Raw genomic sequence first — 8,902 nt, 5'->3', positions numbered from 1 at the left:
TAGCACCTGAAATTTCTGACATCGTGAAATTAAAAAAAAAAAAAAAGAAAAAAGAAAAAAAAGAAAAAAAAAGAAAAAGAAAAAGAAAACATATACATGAAAGAAATTTTAGGATCTATTGATGCTTTAATACTAAGTTTGATATCGAAGATAATAGGAATTGAACAAAAATGTTCTTGACTGACTTTCATTGATGTATTTTACTCTATTTATATACATAGCTGATATGTATAACAGAGAAAACACAATTTAACTAAACTAAAGATTATTTTACATAACAGATAAACCAATAAATACAATTATAAAAATATTGTCATCTCAACAGATCTATGCTAAAGATAGCACTTGGACTATTATCCATATAGATATGAGATAAAGCAACTATGTTAACAAGCGTGACAACCCATTACATGTAATTAGTTGGCCTTTTCTCTTTCGTAGTTGGCTACTTTTTCCATTATGAGAGTTTTATTGTTAGAGGGCTGCCAATATTACTTAGTTTTTTATAATTAAGTCGATTAAGGTGCATAAAAATCAAATTTTGGACTAGGTACATATCTAGCATTTGCGGAATCAAGTCGACTGTAGTTTATTGAAAATTATTTTGGAAAACATTGGAATTTTTAATTTATTTATAATTCCAGTTAATTTGTTTCGGTTATTTGATCTGGAAAATTTGAAGGAATAAAATTATTTAAATTTTAAGTTAAAAGACTCATGCATTACAAGAGCAAAACGATGTCCTATTCATGTTTATTGGACCTTTTGATCTGTGACCCGATAAACTAATATAATTGGATTACTTATTTGAATTAATAGCCTTTTAAGCTACAATGAATTTGGGTTTTGATTATCACTAGGCCTTGCAATTAAATAAGCAGAACAATAAAAAATGTGGATTTTTAATTTAAAACCCATTTATATTTAATTGGGCTTTAGATCCATTTGATTTGAGTTTTGGGTTTGAAAAGCTTATTAAATTATATTGGACAATTTAGATTGAGCATTTTAATGAAACCTGATAGCCAATTAAATGTTAAAAGGCTTTCTATTTTGATTATGGGTCCAATTCAATTTAATAAAGTCCACTTTAATATTTAAACTTTTTAATTAAAGAAAATCCATTAAATTTTATGTGGCTCTGATTTCTCTCTCCATCCATTTTATAACATAATTTTGACCTAATTTCATAATTTAATTGTTTTAAAAGCCAAAATCAAATACAAAAGAAAAGCCGAATTAAAATTTGGAAGGAGATTTCATTTGAATGGCCCGAAATTTTAAGATTGTTATAAATGAGATTAAATTAAGCCTTAAACATTTTTATTTTGGTTTGATTTTAAAATCCTCTATTTAATCGGCTTTCATTGGATAAAGATTAAAATAAAAGAATTTGATTTGGAATTGAATTTGCAAAGTAAAATAAATTGAAAAAAAAAAAACCCAACTTTTATTGGCTTTTACCAAACTTGACTTTTTTATTTTATTTTTTTTTATTTTTTTGGTTTTGGTGGAAGCCGCGGGTTTTCGTTCCTTGCCTTTTTACTTTTTTTATTTATTTATTTCTTCAATTTCTTTCCCAGCTTTTTAACCTTTTATCTTTCATTTTTTATCCCTTCGATAAACTTGATTTGTTTTAATAATCTTATACAATTTTCTGATTACGTAAGTGCATATCATAAAGACTAACAGGATTAAAATGAATAAAAGATATATTGTTTTGTTTGGCTTAGTTTCCTCAAATTATTTCTTCGAGAAGTGAAAACAAACACTTTTTTTTTTTCCTTTTTTTAAGAAAATAATTTAATTTTTATTTGTGCCAAAATTGAGATCGTGAGAAACCCAAATAAATTGCATATTTTGTAAATTTTGTTTATTTTGGATAAAACAAAATATTTGATCAAATATATTCTTGCAATTTTATCCATATTTGATTGTTTTGAGGTTCGAACAAAAAGGCCATTATTAACCTTTTGTCTAGCATTTTATCAATTTTACAGGATACTTAAGTAATTTTCTTTTATCCCTTTTATATTAGTACCATAATAAATTATACATTAATTCTCATAAATTTAGGAGATACCTTCTATTAGGATCCGTCCAAAATTTCTTCACTGAAATTCTAGACAAGTCCTAATCCAAGGAAATCTTATTAGATACTCCAATAAAAAATCCAGTAGTATTTCCCCTAAAAATTAGACTTACCACAAAATTTCCTGCACAGAAAACACACTTATAATAAAATTCTCTTATTCTTCTCACCTTACTACAATTTATTCCCACAAATTTATAGCACTTCAAACTAAATAGGGAATAAGTGTAATATTAAATAATTAAATGTCCAAAGTAGTATACAAAACATTAAGTATTACAAATAGTAAGAAATTTAATACAGTATAAGAACGAAAGAAATAATACAAGATAGGAAAGAAAAGAAGAAGGAACTCCGCAGAATTCGGCAATCAGCCAACACGTCGAGCTCGCCCCCGATGATCAACATCTACTGACCTGGGTTTAGGGGTATGAATTTAAAAAGATGAAATGCTAATTATCCTGGTGAGTGATCCAATCTACTATACAATGATAATAATAATAATATAACAATAAAATAAATTGATTAATTAATAATAAATAAGTAATTTAATAATAATAGTTAAAAATAATGTTTTTTTTCAAAACCCTCACTATTCACTCTGTTGGAAATGTTCCTCTTTTAAAAACATTTTTACAAAATCCAATATTTGCATATCCCAAAATCAAGAAATAATTAATAAATAAAATACAATTATTTAAATCTTACCATAAAACCTTGAGGATAATCTAATAACCAATAATTGAATTTATAATAAAATAATCCAGGAAATATTTAAATAAGTAGAATAAATCAATTTAAAATATCCATTTGAAATAAATGGCAAAAATATAATAGAATTTATTTCAAAACACTATATCAATATAAATAGTGAGGTAAAATGCATTTTAAAACATTAATATGAATGGATAGTAAAAACATAATAAAATTCCATAAAATTCACATTAAAGTCTGAAATTGAAATAAATAATAAAAACGCCATTAAATACATTTTATTTTGAAAATCATGTCCCGAAAATCACTTGATGCACCAAACTATATATAAGTGGCGTTCGACAATACATAGGGTCCCAAGCATTGCCTGACAGGGAGGTTAAAGAGAAAAACCGATATACGGTCGTGTGGTGTCCCACAGCACCGCTGCTAATAAGCGTCCTGGCCATAAAAGAGGGTAGCTGATGCTCACTGTGCATTATACCCTACCTACTCTCGGTCCGATGGCAACCACAGGATAACCCTATAAATCAACCTACGTGCTAATCACATCCACATCCACTTGCGTGCTAATCATATCCATATATATAATACAGAACACCAGTACTGTATGGTGCATCTAAAGATCATAAAATCAATACATTTTCGAAATTTCAAAATTTTATAATACCACTAGATTTAAATGCTTCTTTTCAAATCCATATAATCCATATTTCTTTAAACCATCATCATAAATCCATCATGATAAAATCCATTCTCACAATCTCATTGATGCAAATATCCCAAGTTTCCAGTGGCATAAAATCAATACATAATATTTAAATGCATAATAATATTTTTGAAGCATGATACTTTAAAACAATATTTTCTTAATCCTCAAAATCAATTTAAATCAACATATCCTTAAAACCACGTAAAATTCATATATAATTAAATTCTACAATTCCTCAATACCACATAATAAAATCAAGATATGATTTTTAGGCAACATATATTTTTAGTTCATCCCAATTTGGCATCATAAATTCAATAGAACTTTTTATTGAAAGTTCAACACATGAAGCATATTTTTCCAAATAACCAATTAACACAAAATATATATAATTTAACATCTCAAAATAATTTTGAAGGTGGGTCACTCACCTCGAACACACAATTCAATTAAGATCCTCCACAGGATCGATTTCACAATTCACACGTGCTCCTAAAATATCAATATTATACAAAGCTGACTAAATTAATATTTTAATCGGGTAAATCATATACGGTTACCTGGAGGAGCTAATACAAACAGTATCCAAAATTCACACACAATATACCAAATCAAAGCTTATGACGTGAGGATCATGGATTAAGTCTGACCTCCGGAGATTGGACCCATGGTGTAACACTCCGTCTCGAAGTACACCGAAAATTTCTCAAATTTGATCGAGGTTGACCGGGCTTGACCGTTGTTGACCGAGAAGGAGTCAAATGTTGACTTTTTGCTTCCGGTAGAATTTCACGTTGACCGAAATACTGCTGCGAAGTACACATTGTCACGAGTTCATAAACTAGTAGCATGTCTAGTTTGGACATTTCGTTAAAAAATTATGAACCTACAAAGTTTTTCAAATATAGTATTATTTTAATATTATTTGTAAAAGTGTGAATAATTGTTCCACGTGTCACCAAGTGGGATGCACTATGTGTAATATTTTAGAAGTGACACATGTCAGCAATAAAAAAATACTATATTATATTATTTTGTCTTTATTTTATATATTATTTTATTATTTTTATATTTATTTATTTATTCTTTTTCTTTTTGTCTTTTTCCTTCCTTTCCTTCCCTTTCCCCACGTGGGAAAAAAACTTTTCTTTTCTTTTCTTTTCCTTTCTTTCCCTTCTCCTTCTTCTTTCTCGAGCCCGACAAACACCAGCAAAACACACACAGTGACTTCTCTCTCTCTCTCTCTCTTTGACCGGGTTTCAATGGCTGGAAGGCAACACGCATCGGTAGGCTTGAGAGCCTATGGTCAGGCAACATCGGCGGCCAATTTTCAAGCCATTTGGCTGGCGGACGCACCGGGATCGACTGTCCAAAATCGACGACCGGCGGTCCTCCGGCTGACCCCTTTTTCGGCGGTTTTCGACCGTGAGACCGATCCTCTCCCCTAGTGTTAGACCCCCTGGTTCTAAAAATGACTTTCATTTGCCCAAATTCCAAGCCGTTTGTGAGATACATGGAGGGGAGTGTTTGGCCGAAATTTTTCGTTTATTTTTCGGCCACCACCGACAAAATTGAGGTCAATGGAGGTCGGTAATGTGATCCTCGTCTCACTAGCTTTCTATAGATACCTTATTTGCGAATTTTGGATACCGTTTGTGTTAGCCCCCAGATATCGGGTATTATTAACCGAATAAAATATTAATTTATTTGATCTTGTGTAATATTGTTATTTTATGAGCACGTGTGAGCCGTAGAATTGATCCTATGGAGGATCTTGATTTGTTTGCGTGCTCGAGGTGAGTGACCCACCTTCAAAATTAATTTCGGATGTTAAATTATATTTATTTTGTGATAATTAAATGTTTGGATTTAATATTTATGTGTCAAATATTTAGCAAAATTATATTTGAAATTTTGACGGCACAATTTGAATAAATTGAAATGTATATGTGCATTAAAGCATATTTTGATTTTGATAAATTATGGAAATTCATTTTATGAAAATTTGATATTTAAGGGACTTATGATTTTGACATTTTTGATTTATTGTTGAAATTATTGTGAGTTTATTTCAGGAATAAAAAATGCATTTATATGGATTTACGAATTTTAGAATTTTTATGTGATTTAATTATATTTTGAATTTTGAGGAATTGAAGGAATATTTATTTTAAATTGTTGTTAATTTCATTAATGGATTTGAAATTGATGGAATTTATGCTATGGATTTATGACGATGATTTATAAAGGAATTGTGGAAAATTTACGGGTTTAATTGGATGGAATAAACCCCATAGTATTTATGAGATTTTGAGATTTGAAAATAAATATATTGATTTTATGATTTTTAGATGCACTATACACGTACTGGTGTTCTTTATACATGGATATGGTTAGCGCGCAGGTGGATATGGTGAGTGTGCAGATGGGTGTGAGTAGTACAAGGTGATTATGGGATTGTCCTGTGTTTGCAGCGGCACGGTGGGACGCCACGCGACTGTATGTCGGTTTCTCTCTTTAACCTCCTATCTGGCGGTGCTTAAGATGCTGGGTACCGTTGGCGCCACTGGTATATAGCGGGTGCATCAAATGATTTTCACGATGTGATTTTAATCATACAATATTTTAGAATTTTATTTAAATTAAAATGTTTTTAATAGTGCTTTTATAAATTAAATTGTTTTGGTAATCTAAATTGAGTTCTATTATTAATTATTTGGTTTTATTTTATTTATTTAAATATCTCATGGATCATTTTTGTGAATGTAAATTTTATTGTGTTTTCATATTAATTATTTACGATACTTTATTTCCAATTTAATATTTGTCATTATTCTTATATTTTTTTTTATAATTATTTCTTGCTAAGATTTTTGGATTATTAATTTATTGTCTTTTATTTGCAAATTATTAATCAAATATTTTTCTAGATTTTTGGGGCATAAAATGTTGGGTTTTGCAAAAATGTTTTAAAAAGGGAACTTTTCCAATTGAATGAATCGTAAGGGTTTTGAGAGAAAATATTATTTTTAAATACTTAATAATTAATTACTTATTTATTATTAATTAATCAAGTTAATATTATTATTATTTATTTTCTTGTTTAGTAGATTGGGTTACTCATTGAGATGATTAGCATCTCATTTTTTAAATTTTGTTCCCTTAGGTCCAGGTTAGTCGACATTGATTGTCCGAGGGCGAACTCGACGTCTTGGTTCGTTGCCGAAAGTCCAAGAGGCTTTTCCTTTCCTTTCTATCTTGTATTATTTTTTTTTATCTAATATTGTATTAAATTTCATATTCAATTGTAGTTGATAACGCTATGTATACTATTTGAACGATTATTTTTTTAATTGTGCATTGGTTCCCTGTCATTTATTTGAAGTGCTGAAATTTGTGGCAATATTTTTTAATAAGGTGGGAGGAATAAGGTGGTGTATATAGAAGTGTGTTTTCAGTGCAGAAAAATTGTGGTAAGTCTAACCCTTAGGGGAGGTTTTACCGGATTTTCTCTTGAAGGATCCGATAGGGTTTCCTTGGGATTAGGGCTTGTCTAGGATTTCGGTGAGGAATTTTGGACGGGTCTTGACACGTGGTGTTTGGAATCTGGCTGAAAATGTTTCGAGTTTAATATGCTCAAATCTCACAAACCGCCAAGAATTGGGGGGAAAAAACCTCGGATTTGGATTCGGGGAGGTCAAATTAGTAGGAGAGGGTAGGAGGTGTCATCAGAAATTCGTCGGAGGTGGGTTTTTCGGCGAGCCACTGTGGTCACCAGAATTCACCATCGTCGGTGGAGCGTTCGAAGGCCACTGGCCATGAAATTTGGTGGGGAGGTGGATTCGGTGATGGGTAAGCCAATGAGATTGTCCTCTGCTAGAGAAGGAAAACGGGTCGTCACTGGAAAACACCCTGATCCGGGCATAACGCGGCAATCTGGCCGAGAAATTTGGGTGGCTAGCCGGAAATGAGGTGAGCTACAAGGTGGGGTGGCACGTGTAATGTGCTAGTGGCCGGCGATGGGTCAACGGCGTAAGGTTGATCCTCCCCCTTTTTCTCTCTCTTTCTCTCTCCTTCCTCTCCTTCTCTCCCTTCCCCCCATTCTCACCCAGTGAAAACAGCACCTGTGGGTGCCACTGTGCATTCATTGGTTGGCCAGCCAATGACACATGGCACAGTGTCAATGGACACTGTACACACACACACAATGCCCGTTAAACAATGTTGTAGAAATACTTTAGGGGTCCGTAACTTTCAAACCACATGTCCGAATTGGGTGTGCCGTTAATCTATGAACTTGTATTGACGAGTACTTTACAACCATATATGAGTCAAAGCTCAATTTTACAGGAATAAAAAGTCAATTTGGCACCCTCGGAACATTTGGACCGCAACTTGTTTTGCTCATAACTTTCAAATTGTAGTTCCATTTTCGATGTGCTACTAGTCTATGGATTCGGGTTGATATGTACTTTGCAACGATATCTCGATCAACCTAGAATTCTATCCGAATCAAAAAATCAAAGTTGACCTCTCTCGGTCAACGACGGTCAAACCTGATCAACTTCAGTCAACTTGAGAAAATTCCAATGTAATTCGGGACAGGATGTTACACCTTTGGACTCCTATGACCTTAAACACTATAAGAATTTATTTAAATTTATTAGGATTTTTAAGTCAAATTTTAAAATCAGTACCCATGATTGCGCCTATCAGGAATACCTGTAGGATTCCCTAAAAGCTAAGATACGGATCTTTATTTATCAATACCTTAAAATCAGTGCCCATGATGCCTGTCAAGAATATCCATATGATTCTCCAAGGCTGTGACGCTACTCTTTATTTAAATATCCATGCCTGTTAGGAATACCTGCAGGATTCCCTACGGTTGAATACTGATAAACTAGACTTATTTACCAACCTTCATGATGCTTTTCAGGAATATCCACAAAATTTCTTTAAGCCAAATTATTGGAAAACAAATCCAAAGAAAATATTTGATTAGAAAAATAAATAAAAAAAGTAGAAGCAGCAGCTTGGCAATCACCTTTCTATTTTTCTTCTAATAACTCTCCTTATTTTTTCTTGCATAATGTCTATATTTTATTATTATTATTATTAATTTTTTTTTTGGGTATTTTTTAGCCTTCTTCCGCTTTTTCCAACCTTTTTTTTTTTCTTTCTGGTTTCTCCTTCAACTTATAGAAGTTGAGGACTCAAAATATAAGACTTTGAATTTCAATTTTGTATTTTGAAACTCCATTTTTGATTTTTGATTTTTTTTTTTAATTTTGAAAACATAGAAAGAATTTGATTTGGGAATAATTGCTCTCCCCAAATCTTTCTCCTTATCTTATCACCTTTTTTTTATTCATTTTTTTCCT

Source organism: Ziziphus jujuba, chromosome 7, assembly GCF_031755915.1.
Source record: "Ziziphus jujuba cultivar Dongzao chromosome 7, ASM3175591v1".
Classification (NCBI taxonomy): Eukaryota; Viridiplantae; Streptophyta; class Magnoliopsida; order Rosales; family Rhamnaceae; genus Ziziphus; species Ziziphus jujuba.
The sequence above is the reverse complement of the archived record's forward strand: the minus strand, read 5'-3'. Positions refer to the sequence as shown.